The sequence below is a fragment of the Cricetulus griseus genome, unplaced genomic scaffold (assembly GCF_003668045.3).
Source record: "Cricetulus griseus strain 17A/GY unplaced genomic scaffold, alternate assembly CriGri-PICRH-1.0 unplaced_scaffold_4, whole genome shotgun sequence".
Taxonomy (NCBI): domain Eukaryota; kingdom Metazoa; phylum Chordata; class Mammalia; order Rodentia; family Cricetidae; genus Cricetulus; species Cricetulus griseus.
In genome coordinates this window covers 1579495-1597776 of record NW_023277141.1, presented here as the reverse complement: position 1 = coordinate 1597776, position 18282 = coordinate 1579495, and the positions used below count along the sequence as shown (strand labels likewise).

The following is an 18282-nucleotide window of genomic DNA, read 5'->3' as shown; positions in this document are numbered from 1 at the left end:
GTTTGTAGATCAACATCAGCATCTTCAATTTGAATGCACGCTTCTTTTTTGTGCAAATACCAAATGTATTTTATTACTGTGACTCAACATTACACGAATATATACCTACCAAGTCAGAGTACTGTATCTGAGGTTCATCTCACGAAACCAGAATCAGAAACCTGCCAAAACCATAACAGAAATACTACCCATTTGTTTCACCACATAAAACTTACCCCCAAAACCTTAATTCTGAGCTTAATATTTCCCAAAGATGTTAACAGGACAAGCTTCAGGGTCCTTAAAAAGTGGCAGGAGTTGACTGCTGAAATGTAACACTATAGAGGAAATGCCCTAAAGGGCCAGGGCTGCTGACTCATCCCTTACCATCCCTACCCAGAGTATGTAAATGCTCATGTGAAAGTTTTTTCTTATGCTAATAAAGATATACCCCCTACAGTTATAAACTAAAACAAGCAGCATTAGAGCAATAAAGCAAAAATACAAAGCCTACAGGAATGATCTTAATGCCTACTTAGAAACAAAGAAAGCATCAGAGACCCTTTGCCCTCGGGTTATGTTTGTAGAGAATTGATTGCATTAAACAAAAGGATTTGCCCACATTAACAAGAATTAAGCAATGCTTCCACAAGACAGAGAATAAAACTGGACCTTTCAAGTCTAAGGGGACAGAGAGGACTCTTTCAGTCCTGGAGTTTAATGAGTTCAAGACTGGCAATAAAGAAAAAATTTTTTTAAAAAAAGTGGAAAAAGAAGACTGCATCAGAGGCATGATGGGAACAAGCCTGGCATTTTATTGAATGGGCACACTGAGTTTCTCCAGCACAAGCGCACCCTTTTCTTGGTACACTTGCCGAGTCATCCAAAAATTGTCTTTGTCTTTCAAGATGTCTGCCAGGACTGCACCACCCAGGAACATGATGTGGTCTCTGCAGGGTAGATCTTCAATTCAGATCTTAAATTTAGATAGATTTCCACATCTCCCTTTAGAACTCATTCTAAGTAAAACTGTTTAAGCTCTCGTTCCAACCTTGATGGCAGGCCAGGATACATAGTTGAGCCTCCAGAAAGCACAATGTGTTTGTAAAATTCAGATCTGGTATCAAAGTCAGCTGCCTGGATTCTGTTAAAAAGCAATCCAGCAACACCAACTCCCACAACATTGATCAAGTGAGGCTGAAATAAAGCTTCTGGTGCTTCAAATCTTTCTCCTCCAACTTTAATAATACGTCCATCTGGGAGTGTATATGATTCAACTAACACTGTGGTCTCTAAGGCCAGCTTCTGTTCTTGCTCAATATTGTAACCCACGTAACAAAGTTTTTCTTTAATCATAAGAATTCTCAAAATCATCAGAATGGTTGAAGGCATATCCGCTCAACTGGAACAGCTTGTTAAATACCTGCTAATATCCCTCCCAGCAATATTCAGCCTTCTTTTAAGGAGAGAGAGAAGAAAACCTTCATATACTGGGCAAATATGAGTCACACCATCTCCAGAGTCTATTACTACACCAGTCAATAAACCTTGAGCATAGAAACTCAGAACTGCCTGGATCGCTACATCTTCTCCCTGTTTTTGGTTGGTTTCATAGGTGGTTCTGTGAGTAAAATTTTGCAGTTTCTGGTGTCTATGTTGAGTTTCTCTGGTCCAAATGTGTAATCCCACAGGTGTTTCATGCCATCCCAATTTTGTACTATGCCGTTCTCCATGGGGTAATTAACTTCCAACATTGAGCGCAATTCACTTGCCTCATCACCAACCATGAGATCTTTGATTTCAATGTTTCCCACTTTGGTGGTAGATCTGATAATAGGTCTTCCAACCAAAGATGGGAAGATGTGTTCTTGAAGATATGTTCTGGAAAGTTAGAGCCTGCATATCCACACTTCACAAACCTAGTGCCGTTGTTGCACACCACCAACTTCCTGGACTGGCTGTCCATGGTTCTGCTCAGCTATTTTTCTAATTGACTAGAATGCAAGAAGTCCTGAGTTCAATCATCAGCTCTGCCATAGCTGTATTGGGTGTTGATATCTGTTTACCAACTGTAAGAATAAGAGGCAGAAATATGTGAATGACATATTTTGGTATTAATATAATTCTGGGTCACCCAGTTGTATCTGAGATAGTGCTTCAAAATATATAACCATAATATCATAAAGTTAAATACAATAGTCACAAGATCCTTATTCATTTGATTCATTATTATTCAATTTTACTGAGAGATGTGTCATGTGATTCAGAATGGCGTTTGACTCCTTATCACAATTAACTGCTCTACTACCTCATTGCTACCATCACAGTACTCTATCAACTTGCCTGATAATATCAGAGTGTAAACATAGAAGTGGATACACACAGGCACACACGCAAACACACACACACAGAGACACACAAACACACAATATTTTATTTTATGAGAGCCATACATAATAAGATTTCTCTCTTTTTTTTTTTTACTTTAAAACCATCCTTCATGTTGTAATGAATACCAAAAGAGCTCTCAAGAAAGAAAAAAGAAATAGGATTTGTAGGTCCCAATATAATCACATAAATACATTTCCAAAGTTGCCATTTTCAAGAAATTATTCAAGCTGATGATAAGGTGCATCTATTTATTATCTATTCAATGCTTCTCTTATGGAATTTAAAACATTTCACAAATTGAACCTTGACCACTGTTACCCTAAGTATACACAGGTAATTACCAAAGAAAGCATGAAAAAACCTAAGCAGAGAGCAGGATCTCAGAAATGACTACCTCATCTGACATTATGAGTGGAAGGAGACTATCAAGGACGGCTCTGTGTAGTGTAATGCCAGGAAAGGTTAACCACATAACTTGAATGTGGAAATGAACACACTGGTGATCCAATGGAAGGTGGGGTTTCAATGAGTCTACCAGAACCAAGATAAATGATAATTAGGTGTTTATTAGGGAAGCACTTACATAAATAAAAGCTGAACTATTTCTATTCTAGAAGATGCTGCCTCTGCCCTTCAGATGCTCTAACCTCAAACAGAGAGAGTAATTAAGACCCTCTACCTTATAAGGCATCACAATTGTACACCTGAAGGCATACACATATGATGTGGCCACCACCTGAAGTTCAATAAAAGCAAGATGGCACACATATTGTTGTCTACAGAATGTGCCTATGTCCTTCTGTGAAATTAAATACTGCTATGTTAAAACTTACAATTTTTAAAAGAGTTCTTGTGAGAAATAATGCAATGAATTCTTACATTCAAATTGTGTCCGTCTTTAGATCCCTTTTACTTAGATACAGAAAATAACTATGTAGTGTAGGGGATGCTGTAGCATGGTCAGGGATGTAGAGTGAGGTACTTTCAGGTGGCAGGTGGCTGGTTTCAATTTTGCTTTTGGCTTGCTGTGCAGAGTGCTGCTGTGCTGGCTGGCTAGGTTGCTCTGTAAGAAAGGCTTTTCCCTATTAAATTCCCTTGTATTTTGGTCAGGCTCTGTACTGGTATTTTCCCACCTTAATGTAGGACTCCATTCTCCAGTGTATCATACAGAAACTTAAAATACCATTAAGTTAGAAATAAGCTGTACCAAAGCAAAAGAAAGAAAATAGGTGAAGAGGACTCATCTTTAGGTAAATGAAAATGGGTATACATATTGAGACTAAAAAAATTAAGTAGAATTTAAAAAATATATAATGAGAAAGAGAAAAATTTTTGAAAGTCAAAACATGTTTCTCACAAAGAAAACCATAACAATACCTAAAGGAATAAAGTTCACTACAACAGAATGTAACTGAAAGAGATTGACAATAAATATTTAAACACATAACAAATTGGCAGTATTTAATACACATTTTACCCTGATTGAGATGCTAAATCAAAATAAAGTCCCATATATATGTTACAAGAAAAACATAGATAAAATTTAGTAACCTGTACCCCAAATATCCCCAGAGATCTTTTTTAAATTATCCACTAGTAACCCAAGATTTGGTTACCAATAAGAAAAAGAGAAAATGAGGAAACAAAAATTAAATTCAAAAAAATTAATTAACTTAGTCCCTGATAAGGAAAATTCTAAAGTTAAAGTTAAATTTAACTTTAAATCAAGAATACCATGGCTAGTACCTGATCCCCTGCTCTCAGAGAATTGGAGGTAACTCCTGTTAATATTGCTTTGCTCATTGCTGGTCATAAAGAACCTCCATCCCAGGGTATAACTCGCTGACCCTCTGACAGTGTCATATCTCAGTCAAATGTATATTCCATATATGTATGTATCACTTTACTCTGTACTTTGATGATCTTAAGTAACCATGGAAACTCTGAAATTAGTTGCCTTCAACCTTAAGGGTCTGCTCTTTGGAAGCTTTTCTTTTTGGCTCATTGGAATCTCATTTGCCTTCCATGCAGTGAGATACTAGCTGACCAGTTTGAAATTAAAAGAAACCTTTTGCTTCTGCATCATAGTGTTGACTCCTTGAGTTACACGATGGGCTCTGCAAGCTTGTCATAACAAAATTGTCAAACACTGTTTACAAATTCTTGTGACTGTATCTCCAGCTTTATTCCATGTGAAACTTAGATCTGTTTCAATTTTCTTCTCAGTATTTAAGAAGGGGAATGATTACATTGGCTACATCATTAAACATTCTTGGACACAGTTAAAGTGAAATGAGAAACTACACAGGTTAGGGTTGACCTGATATCCCATAATCAAGTCTGAAGTTCCTCCAAAGCCAGAATCTTACAGTGTAACTTTTTGACATTTGTGGTTTACCTAGCGGGTGGGGAGGAGGCTGGAAGAAAGTAAGTGTACTACATATATATCCTGGAAGCCTTTATCATTTATACCAGAATTAGCAGTTAAAATTCTAGGTATTAACTCCCCAGAGTTATAAGGATCCACATTCTTTGTTAAAGATGAACATTTACTTCTGCCTCAAACTCTTTAAGTACTTTGTTTATCTAATTTTCTTTCTTATTTGAGGTCAAATAAAATCTTCATTACAACAAGCTATTGCTCCAATTAACAGCTCAAGAGACAAAATGGATAAATTAGAAGCTGAAGTCTCACTTTTATGCCTTAAAATTGCCAAAGGTGCTATTTCCTTCACAGTCTAATAGACATCAATGCACATCATAACCCTAATTTACATTCCTTGTTTCATCTATCTAATCATTCAATGAGACTGCCTGAAAACATAAAGCAGAGTCAATAATGATTGGCATGCTCTGCAATTTTGAATCCCTGCCTGGTCAGAATGGATTTTGTTGCTCACAGGAGCAAAAGATTTAAATTCTCAGGAGAAGAGGAGGAGTGGGGAGGACATTAATGAGCAGGAATGTTGTGTAGGGGGAAGAATAGAGGAGAGCAAAATAAGAGATACCATCAGAGAGGGAGCTACAATAGGTTTAGAGTGAAATAAGTCACTAGTGAAATGTCCAGAGATCTACAAAGATTACACAAAATAACCAAATAAGCCACAGTGGAAAGGCTACCTTAAATGCCCTCCCCTTATAAAGAGATTGATGACTAAATTGTATGCCATCCTAGAGCCTGTTGGAAGTAGAAGCAGATACAAACAGCTGAACACTAAACTGAACTAGAGTCCAGTTGCAGAGAAGGAGGATTGATGAGCAAAGTGAGCAAGACCAGGCTGGGGAAACCCACAGAAACAGCTGACCTAAACAAGTGGTAGTTAACGGTCCCCATAATTATCACTGGGTAACTAGCATGGAACTGATTCAGACCCCATGAATGTGGGTGTCAGTGATAGTCCTTGGAAATCTATGGAGCCTCCTGTAGTACATCAGTACTTATCCCTAGTGTAGGAATGGAATTTCAGAGCCCATTTTACATAGAGGGATACTCCCTCTGATTAGAGAGAAAGGGGAGGGACTAAGCCCCATCCCAAAGTATATGACAGACTCTGAAGACACCCCAAGGAAGGGCTCATCTTCACTGGGGAAAAAAATGTTATGGGAAAGGTAGGGTATTAGTGGGGGACAGGGGAACAGGGGATGGTTAGGGAACTGGGATTGACATGTAAAACAATCTTGTTTAAAATTTAAATAAAACAATGGAGAAAAAAGGGAGTTAAATTCTGCCTTATACTTCTCAAAGTGCCTTGGAGCTCCTGCTTCTCCTCAAATAAATTACAGAAAAAGTTTCAGTGACAGGCAAATAGTTTTAGGCTGTTCTACAATAGACAGTCCAAAGCTGCTTTAAAAACACAAATGATGAATTTTGAACATTTCCAAAGCAATTCCAACACTTTTCTTCCTAATAATACAGCATAAATCTACTTTTCTCTCTAAAAGAATGAGACTAGCAGACTCCAGGATTCTTCGGTGTGTTTTTTATTTAAATTAGAAACAAGATTTCTTTTACATGTCAATTCCAATTCCCTCTCCCTCACCTCCTCCCCTGCCATCCAAACCCCTATCCCATTCACCAACATTAGAGATGGAATCTTGTCCGATTATGCCTTATTCTAGTCTAATAAATGGATTAAAACCTTGCTGAAAGAAGCTAACAATGGAAAACTCACCATCTGTTGGATAATTCTGAGTCCTTACATAATCTTAAACCATAGATTTACTTCTTAAGAAAGATGGACATTCATCAACAAAATTCATTGAAATGATTTCCACACATTACCATTCCTGATAATAGGTTATCTTGAATTGGTTAATATTAATAGCTGCAACCCAACTTTCAGGGATTTAGCCATGGCCTGGATAGGAGAATCAATTTCCAAGTACACTGTCATTAAAGTATATATGGGACAATTATCTTGGGATGATAATTTATCCAATGATAATACTGCATCTCAGCTACTCTACTCTGTGCTTCCTTGGCCCATGATATGGGAATAGAGAATTCCACCAAGGTTGCCAGGCAACATTTTTGATATATCATTGTGTCTCATTCAAACACACATCCCACATGCTAAAACAACCCCAACCACATATGGACTGACATTATATCCTCACTCATTTTATCCCCAAAGTAAAATCCTCTTTTTTTGAGTTACCCTTAATTTCAAGTCTCCTACCAAACAACTACATGGCTATAATAACCTACAAAAGAAAGTGAAAGCATGATTTTTGCCAGTCAACTATATTGATGAGAATTTAAATGTATTTCCCATGCTCCAATTTTCATATTTCCAGAATAGAGACATTATCATTGCTGTGTCTCTGCCTTAATCAATTTCTTTATGATGAAAATAAAATAAGCATTTCTTCATCCTCTTATTGTTAGGCTCCTGGAATATATGTTATGGGTACAAAGATTGTTATAATTTAGGTGAGTGAATAATTGTTTCAATGCACAAAGACATATAAGAGAGAAATAAAAATATACGTACACATTAGACACAAAAAGGACAGCTATGCTAACAAAAAACATACATACAGAGCTTCCATTCAACAAGAAACAAGAATAAACAGTATACCATGACACGTGGAAAGTTATTATTTTTCTCTGTGGAATTGTCTTTGATTCTCCAATTCCAGCATCCCTCCTCAAGTAATGACCCTATATAAAAAATGACCCTTTAATTCCTTGGAATTCCTGGAAAAAGTCTGTCCACTATGTTGTTTGTACACGCTTTTTCACTGTCTATACCAACGATATTCCAGGAGGTCCTTTTGTTTCTAAAGACTCTTCTGAAAGCATTTTTACCAGATCTGATTTCTCTCCGTGGGATGGCTGGGTAATTCAATTGACTTCTCTGCTGCTGTCCATCCACATGTTTTGCAGCCAATGATTTTATGTACTCTCATTCAAGAAGACAAAGTTGGAGACAATCAATGATGTCTTTCCTCCCTAATCCATGGACTATAGTCAGTTATATTCTTGAGGTTATATATAGCTTCCATAGACCAGGCTTTGTTCGTTATAAATAATGGCAGAGAGCTAATAACTGATGTTGTGTCATACATATGCTATGTATAGAATGTCAGGATATATCTTGTATCTTTGGTAGCTTGTTTTACTTTGTATGGAACAAACATGAATTTTAAGCACCCTGACCATATCATGACACTTTTGAATCCAAAAATTATCATAAATTACAAGTTGGCCCTATGATAAGGTTTATTTCACTCGTGGTAACATGATCTAATGCAGGAAAGGTTGACTTGGTATGAAAGATTATTTCTTCAAATCTTTCTAAAAATTGCCCATGACAGTTCACACAGGGAAACTGGCTAAGTTGGAATGAAATGATATAAAATCAAAAATGAGTCTTATATTTCTATGACATATGACTCCATATGTCTGAGACATTTTCAAATCTCCACATCATTCATTTGCTTCTTATCATGCATTTAAGGGCAATAATGTAAAATGTAACTGATATTATTGAAAACAGAGTATTTTTCTATGTAAAATGACACAAATAAAAACTTTCATGCTAAACTTGATAAGCCAAAAAATTGTGTGTGCGTGTGTGCGTGTGTGCGTGTGTGCGTGTGCGTGTGTGTGTGTGTGTGTGTGTGTGTGTGTGTGTGTGTGTGTGTGTGTGTGTGCTTGTGTGGAGAATAATGAATGGAGACCATAGTGAAGAGAGAGATAATAAAGCAAACATACTATATAGCAGTAAGAGAGAAAGACAGCATTGAGAACATATACTTTGTAGAATTTAAAGGACATAGATTTCATCTTAGTATTTAAAACAGTTAAAAACTTCACTCAATGAGCAGATACAAGCCTCTTTGTCATGGAAAACATCACAGAGAGTACTTTTTCCCACTGAATTATCCAAATTTTGCAAGTACAAATAAGGTTGTTAGTTATAAGTAATAGCCAAAATTAAGGAGATTATAAATTTAAAGATGGAAATAAGCACACATCTTAATATCCTCAGATGCCCATAAAGAAATACAAGCTCAAATACACACAAAGAGGAAAGGACAATTTTACTGTTAAATAACAAATAAAGAATTATTGTATCATTCAGAAATTTTTAATATACAGCAAAGACAGCCCTGTGCATAAAGTTCATTTCCCAAAATACATATAAAAATCACTGTGATGGTGGAAAACAATTATTAGCCCAGCCCTTGGGAGGCAGAGACAGGAAAGTTCCTACTTCTTGAGCTATAGATGGCCTAGCTTGCTCAAATATGGCCCAGGTCTTATTGAAAGTAACAAGATACAAAGTGGACAGTTCTTCAGGAACCACACATGAGGTTGATTTCAGGCCTATATATGTGTACACATACAAAAAAATCTGTAACTACATGACATGTACACAAAAACACAAGAAGGTTTGTAACTAAATAATGATTTGGATGAAGTATAAACTCCAGTGAAAATACAGACAAAATCCGAAATTCAGTAAATGCAGGATTTTACTTCTCCTATAACTCTAGAAGATAAATTACATCTACAAATGATCATTATAACTAGCAATAAAATAAGAAAGGTAAAATGACTCCTGTATTAAAGTCTAAACTACAACAGAAAACAAGGGTTCTTTTCTATATTACATTCCCAATATAGAAAGACCACTTTTGAAAATTAAAAACCCAGAAGAGAGAATATTTGAGGCACTTTTCTAGTGATTGAGTACATGAGAATTATTTATAAAATCAAAATGTATTCTGTTGCTCATGCAAAGAAGATTAACAACTGTAATCATTTCATAGTTTGATCATGGTTTAATTAACAGGATTATATATACCTACCATGGCCTTAGTGTGGAGTAATAATAATTATATTTTCTCCACTCAAAATGCAATAAATCTGGCAAATAGAGTTGGGACATTTATCAATGATATTTGACACACTTGTAAATGGTCCATTAAAATTCTGTGACTTATTTTGGAATTTAACAAGTACTTGTTGAAATACTTTGTAAAGATGGAAAAACTCTTTTCCATAATAATGCCATTTTCTGAAATTACATACTTTACTAAAGGTAATATTTGATAGTACAGCAAGTAATTTCTGTTTTATTGACACTGCATCTCCCTCTGATGGCAAAGCCTGCCTGGTCTGTCACATCTTCCCCCTGACTTCTACAGTGGACAGAGAATAGAATATGCAGCCATTTGCCACAAAGCTCAGCCTCAAAGAGACCCTTCCTTCTCTTTCTTTCTCATTCTTTCTTTCATTCTTTCTTCCTCCTTCTTCTTCACTTCCTCTTCATCTTCTCCTTTGATTAAGAAAAATATAAAATACCTTTCTGTGGGAATGAACATCCTCAAAGCAATTTTCATTACTCTTGCCTACATTTTTACACTGCCATGAGCATCATTTAGTAGACTGGTTCCCTAGAATAATATGACATTTAAACTCTCTTCTTGCAGATGGCATACACCATTAATTAAAGCAAAAAGGTTAAGAAAAGGTTGAAAATATGGAAAAATAATTTCTGGGGAGTGGAAGCAACAATATATACAAAATATATGTGTTTTGTCTTTCAGAAGGCTTCCATGTTAAACAAAAAGCTATTTTCAAGAGTTGTTCCCTGGGTGCTATGCCACTGAATACAAAAGCCGGAAAGCTATGGCCCAGAGGCCAGGACCTAATCCTGGCTGGTATATGAGAACCTGCCGGAAAGTCAGTATTTCAAATGTCCAGATACTCACCCCTGCTTTATGGAACTCAGGGAGCTTTCTCTTTTTTGTTGAAAAGGAAGTGAGAGATTTTCAAAATCTGCTTCATAAGAAATGTGACAGGAAATTAGGGGACCTTTCTGGGCCAAGAAGGAGGAAATGATGTACTACGTCTAAATTTTATTTAAATAAGGCTTATTCTAGAATTTAAAACTTTCTTCTTCATAGGATTTGTGAAAAAAAATAAAAGAAACAGTAATAACATGAAACCGAACAGATAATTTAGGCACAGATCACTTCTTTGTGTTTTTTTATGTTTAGTGTGTTTATAAGAATATTTGAATGAATTTACTATTCAAAATGAGTAATACCTATATTGCTTGATTGACTTTCTGGCAGTTTTAAAGTTCTTAGCAGCTTTTTTGCATTAAAAGTGGTTCTGTCTCTTGTCCAGTTCATAGTATGAATAATTTCCATTGCAATTATTTTGCTCATGTTATGAGCTAAACTATAGTGCAAATAATAATGCAGCCCTCTGCAAATATTTTTCTCTAGGGAGAATTGAGTGGAGGTCTCTGGTCCATTACTCTTTCAAAGTCAGTTCTATCATACTCTACTTAATGGCATCTCATCGATGACCACAGTATGGGAACAGTTTAGTTTCCTTTTCATCACCCTCTATGATAAATTGCAGTGGCAAAATATATACCATGGAAGCACTGCATAAAGGGCACAGAGTCTATGCAATCCTGAATATCAAACCCACTGTAGTTTTATTTCACTCAGTATCTTCACTCAGATAAACAGGGCTTATGGCTATGCAGAACAGGGCATGATACAATAGTTTTACAAACTATCCAAGCTCAGGGATTGATACTGACTTGTATTATGGTGATCACTGCAAGCTTTAAGACATATGCGGGAAACCTATGAAAGAAATGAGGCTTTAAAGAAGAACAGGAAGTTTTACAGGGCAATTGTATGCATACGAAAAAAATATGTGAGAATTGTGTACAAAAACACACTACATGGGGAGCATGGATTGAGAGGTGTGAAAGAAGATGGCAAAAATGGGAAGATGAGATTTAGGATGATTTAGTGAGGAAGAAGAGAGATAAGGGAGGGAGAGAAGCAGGGCCTAATCTTAAAAACACAATAAAAGGTTTCTGTATTTGTGCATCAAATGATAGTATGAACAATATATATACATATATATATATATATATATATATATATATATATATATCAGGAGAAAAGCATAAATCATGTCATTTCAGTGGTAATATCTAGCACTAGAACATTTTTTATAATTCAATAAAAAACATAATTAATAAATGGCAAAGGTCTTAAACACACACTTTGCTACAACAGCTATACAGATAGTCAATGAACACATTCTTAACATCAGTCTTTATGAGAATTGTGAAAATAAAAGCCAAAAAGAGCCCAGAAAATTATGTAATTCAGTAGGTAACAGTGCTTGGTGTCCAACCACACTATCTGAGTTTGATCCCAGGGACGCATATGCTAGAAACAGAACATAGATTCTTGAAATTTGACTCCACACTAATACACATACATCATAGAAGTGCCACGACAAAAAAGAAAGAAAAACAGATTGATTATGCATTTTTAAGGGCTGGAGTTACAGATCAATGGTAGAGTGCTTCCCTGTCATGAGAAAATGCTTGGGTTTTGATCCCCAGAACGAGAAAAATACATGCCACTTCATACTCATTAAGGTGAGGGTTACAAAAATCAATAATGTAGCTGGGCGGTGGTGGTGCATGTCTTTAGTCCCAGCAATCAGGAGGCAGGGGCAGTAAGATCTCTGTGAGCTCGATACCAGCCTGGTCTAAAACAGCTAGTTCCAGGACAACCTCCAAAGACACAGGGAAACCCTGTCTCCAAAAAGCCAAGAAAGAAAGAGAGGGAGGGAGGGAGGGAGGGAGGGAGGGAGTAAGGGAAGAGAGAGAGAGAGAGAGAGAGAGAGAGAGAGAGAGAGAGAGAGAAAACTAAAAAAAGGCAGAAAGTAAATGTTTTTTCTGAAGCAGATAAATTAGTCTTTGAGTGTTACTCGTACAAATGTAAAGTGGTAAAGCCACTGTGACAAACACTTTAGTCATTTCTCCATAAATCAACAAAATTGTTATATGATATAAGCATTTACTTCAATAAGGAATTGAGTCCAATATTTTATAGCCATTTAACCAGGCTCAAAGAATGCATTTCTCTTGACTTCTAGCAAAAAAGACTACTATTTCATGCACTACTATTTCATGTTTTAAAAACTGAATTTTTGTTTCCAACCACTTCTCCTGAATTTAGTTCCATGTCATTTATAGTTTAACAAAAACTTCAGTAGGGAAGTAGTGCATTGCATAAAACAGGTGAAAGAGGATCTGTGACATCTTTAGACTCCTGATGAATCCCAATGACCCATTGTGAAAGAACATATGAATCTATGAGATTTATAGATACATATCTTTGTGTTTTTAAAGGAGGTATTTTTAGGGAAAGTATACAGAAACAACAACCATCATTTCATCACAAATTCCTACTTTTGGTTCTGTTTCAAAAGAATCATTAAAAACTAAAAGAATACCCTAATCTGTATAGTAGGTATATTTTGTGGGAAAACTATTACACTAGACTGGATTTATGAATTTACCATAAGTTAATTCAAATTAACACAGATGAAAAACTATATTAGCAACAGGAAATGACCAAACATGCAACAGAACAATTATTTGTAAGAAATGATGAATCCTAACTATCTTTCGGGAGTACCAAACATTGTTCTTCTAGGTGTCTTCACTACCATTAGAACATCTAAAGTGTCTCAATTCTGCAATACATACATGAGAAACCACCTAGCCATCAATAAACCTCACCGATATTAAAAGAACCCCTTCCCTTTTAACAAAACAGGAAATTCCAAGTAGAACTATTTTGTGTCTTAAAAGGAAACACTCTTTGCTGTCCATCTACCTGTGTCTGTGTATTTAGTAATAGAATTATGTTTGTCCATGTATTTAATTATAAAAATTACATATACTAACTAGTGATAAGATAAAGGTCTCTCCACCTTTACTTCCAATTCCAATCCCCCCACTACAAGTATCTAGCTGCCTATAGTGAATCCATATTGTGAGAAACTGGTGACCAAAAGCCCATTAACCAATAGGAGAGAAAGGAATAGAGAATCTCTGATGTCGGACAAGGGAATATAATGTTCTAAACACCTGAGCTTCCTGTGAACACATGGAATAAAAGGAGCTATTATGAGAACTGATGAGAGTTTTGAAATTTAGGATACCTGCAGTAGCATTTGATTTTAGTTGGAGATTTACATTGTTTATGTGGAGCCCCAAACAAGTAAGGAAAAAAGGGCACTGAATATATTCCTATTATTTCTCAATCTCAGGAAAAACATTTTCAGGACAACAGCATGGGACATGGGACATAGGACTTGTATTGGCCAAACTATAGAAAAATATATACACTGGCATAATAATAAAAACAATCATCTCCAGTAGCGACAAGAAGTGCCTATGTTTGGGAAATACTAATGTTATTATTTGATACTGGTATCATGTCGCCTGAAAGACTTCATTCTTTTTTTTTATAAGGTCAATTTATAAGTCACTACCAACTATGAGTCACATTTAAATATCAAAAGCAACTCCCATAATTCCTTCATTATTTTAACTACAGATGGAGACATTTTCTGTGCCGGATGACTTGGTCCTTTCAGTTACAGCATGTAACATTGCAGGATATCAAATTCCCATGCCAGAGTATCACTATTTAATAAAAGATGACAATAAAATAAAATGTTCACTTGATCTTATTTTTACCATCATTTTCAGAAAAGGTGAAGGAAAACTTATATACATAAAATTATTTATTTGGCAACCATTAATATTACTTCAAAATCTATGCCTAATTCTCAAAGTAGGAAAACAGAAATGTAAACATTTAATCTATTTGGACTCTACTCATTCTGTAGAAAACCAATGTATTATAGAATTATAAAATATAATTGAATTTCTAGTATGTTTTTCCAACAGTTATTTTCTCAATGTAAGATCCCAACTCACAAGGAACCACTGGGCACACAGTCCCGTATGAGACTAAAGATGGATCAGCCCTGTGTCTGCTGTGTGGTCTATTATGTACAGATTCTATGAACCTCTAGTAGTTGACATCATAGCAGATGCAAACTTCTGGCTACTGGGTACTTAGGCCACATCTGGTTTTTATTGGAATGGTGAGCCTTTAAAAAGTAGCTGAATCTTTATTTGGAAAATGTCAATTAAAGTGTTTTACCAGGAACACTCTATGTCATTACATGTAAAATGCTTCTGGATTAGGAAATGCATACTTCAGTCTTCCTCTTTATCAAACTACAATTTCTGGGTTAGGTCCTAGATAACCATATTTCTTATACATTGCCCATATGATTTTAACTGTATCCTTAGTTGAAATTTACTGTTTTATATGGTGCCCAGAAGCCTTACTGAGAGAAATGCAGCATACACTTCTATCCTGATTCTTAGAGGTTGCCTAGGGGGACCAACATTCAAAGGTGCATTAAGGATAGAGGTATAAAGGTATAAAGAAGCAGAAAGTATTTCTATGGTTATCCTTTTAAATGCAAGCCATGCTTCCAAATAAAAGCAGCTGAATTTAAAATCTTAGGGGTGACTTTCCTTTGACCTCTGTAATTGGATTACTTCTTTATATAGCTTGCTAAAAAATTTAATGACCACATACTATTAAAAATGATGGATTTTCCTCCTGTGTTTTTCATACTGGAATTTATTTTAAGTCAAGGTTTGCCAAGCATTTGCTTCACTTTTCCTATTTATTGGCAAACTGGGGTTCCAGATTTCCAAATCTAAGTAATTAAATAAAATAACAAAATTAAAACTTTACTGAGACTTTTCTCCAAGTTCCCATCCACTTTCTTCTGGTAAATTAGCCTGACCTTTGCATACAGAATAATCTCTTGACATCTCAACAATGTCCTGTCAAAAGGGCACTGTGCCTTAGGCAGTGACAACTTTGTTACATGGACAAAGCAGCATATGTCAGTCACTATATAGCCTTCTAGCACTACGGATTCCACTGACAAAACAACACTAACCCATGCAGTTTTCTTAGATTCTGAGTAAGAGAAAAGCTGTGTTTTACACTCATGTATTAGCTGAAAAAATGCACAGTAATAAGAAACAACTTTTAGCATTGGAGACATTGGAAACTTAAAAGTTAAGAGATCAGGTAAAATAGAAGTGATTTATTATTCTAACCTACTGTAATCAATGAAGAAATAAAATAAGAAATAAGAAATAAAATAGCATGTTCAGACAAGAATGATTAGCAAACAATGTGCAGAAGAGTTGAGGAAGTCAGTGGAGAAAAGACTTAGAACTGATTGAAGGAAATAAATAATACAAGATTAAGAAGTATGGAGACAACACAGGATGCTTCTACAAACACCCAGACAGAAAGTGATGAGGGCTGAAACTAGGTTAGTAGCATTAACAAGTTAAGGGAGATCATATTAGAGATGTTCCAAAAGCAAGTGTCCAGGTTCTAATATGCCTTGTAAGAGTCTGGCTTTAGGCATTGGCCAGAAGAGAGGAGACTTGCATTTTATGGCTCCTAGAAATGAGAAGTTGGCAAGTATTGTGTGGCAGATAGTTTTGATTTGCCAGAAAAATTCCAATACCCTCTCCATTGCAAATTTCATTTTCAGATAAATAAAAATGCATTTTTAGTGTTGACTTTGTGGCAAGTACAATAAAGAAATTTCAGCATTATGGTATCTTATTAATGGGAAAGAAGGTGAGATGGAGGGGAGGACTAGTTCTGAGACAACAGAATTATTTTTTTTCAAACCAGACTGCATCAAATAATCAACAAGTGATATTTTTTCTCAACACTTATATTGATATCTTTGCTTACTTTATCACATACAGGTTAGTTTTTTTCTATTTCAGGCTTATACAGGGTAATTTATTTCAGATTGCCATAGTGAAATATTCAACTTGGGCTTAAGAAGCAGTAATGTGGACATGGGGAGAAAATAGAATCTCACTGACAGTAAATTTTATGTACCAATTTGTTTTTTGAAGATATTCTGGTCTGATAAAAAGCTTTATTTCTCACAATGTGCTCTACTTTTCTAGAAAAATAAAGTATCTTCAAATAAATATGTAATTTTTTCTTCTATTTGTTTAGGATATTGATAATACACTTTTGCCAAGATAGAATATATAAATGTAAATAACAGGAGGATGATACAACAGTCAAAAAACTGTTGATTGGCAACTGTGAGTTAACAGAAAACCATATTTCACAAGAATGATTGTCAGAATCAGACTTTGTAGCTTGCTTAAACATGAGTGGTTAAGAACAGAGAAATCTTTAGGCGGAATATGGTGGCTAAAGCCTATAATCCCTGCTACTCAGTGAGCTAAACCATAGGCTCCCATGTTCAAAGCAAGCCTGAGTTACACGGTGTGTTCGAGGACAGCCTGAACATCTCATCAAAATTCCCATCTCAAAATTTATAGAAGGTAACAAAATTAACTGTAGACAGTTTACACAACTCCCTGGATTCAATCTTCAACACCACAAAAGAAAGAGAGCAAGAACACATGGGAGAGCTGGTGAAGGGGTTGGAATTCAGGATAGGAGAATAAAAGGGGAGAAGTTTAAAAATATTTCACCTAGAGAACGAAAAACTACATTCTAAGGGGAAATACAGCTTGAACAAATTCATAAAATCATGACCTCATCATAAGGGATCATCAGACTATTACAGTTCCCTGTGTTAGGGAAATAAGGAACCTAAACAGGAACCTGTGTTAGGTAAAGTGGGTGTCAATATTGATAGAAATATGGTAATAGGGTTTATTGAAAATAAATTAAAAATGTAGATTTGGAAAAAGGAAATGTTATTTATCACATTTTCATAAGATTTTTCTGGGATAAAGATGATGAATTAGAGGCAAGAAATAAAGGAAAGCTGTGGTGATATCTTGTTTGTACTCTAACAAAGAAAGCTTGCCTGAAGATCAGAGGGCAGAGCTAGCCACTAGTTAATCATATAGGTCTGGAGGTTTGTACAGACAGACAGGCAGTCAGATGGCTGGACTGGGCAGAGAGAGGAAGTATGGCAGAAGAATACAGGAGCTCAGTCTCTTTTTGGGTGGGAAGCTGAGTAGCAATGTGGCTGTGTATTTGCTCCTTTGTCTCTCTGATCTCTCAGAATTTACCGCTATATCTGACACTGGGTTTTATTATTAAGTCCAATTGGAAGATTGCTACACTTGGTGCCCAAATTTAAGGCACAAATTCACAAAAAAACATTTTCCTATGGCTTTGCAGCCACCAGCAAATGCACGAGCTAGTTGAATTGCTCAAGCCAGAGTTGCTTACCTAGCTGCTAGGTTCTTCTCTCTTTTTCCCTAAGTCCCTAAACTAGTTTTGAAATTTTTTTGTTGCAGCCTATCTGCAACGATCTCCACAGGCCCAATACTCCAGAGGCACCTGGGCTGCAAACATGCCAGCCCAAATAACCCACCCTAGAATGGCTGACTATCTTCAAGTAGCTCCTGCTACACACGTTTTTTTTCTTTTTCAAAACAATCCTGTATGCATTTTGCAGACCCCTGGCTCCCTCTCCTTTATGGGTTATGAGATTTC

General features: G+C 35.8%; 1 pseudogene; it reads right to left on the bottom strand.

Annotated features, from left to right (window-relative positions):
- Positions 1–793: 793 nt before the first annotated feature.
- On the bottom strand, positions 794–1945 carry LOC107976973 (annotated as a pseudogene).
- Between the last annotated feature and the right edge of the window lie 16337 nt (positions 1946–18282).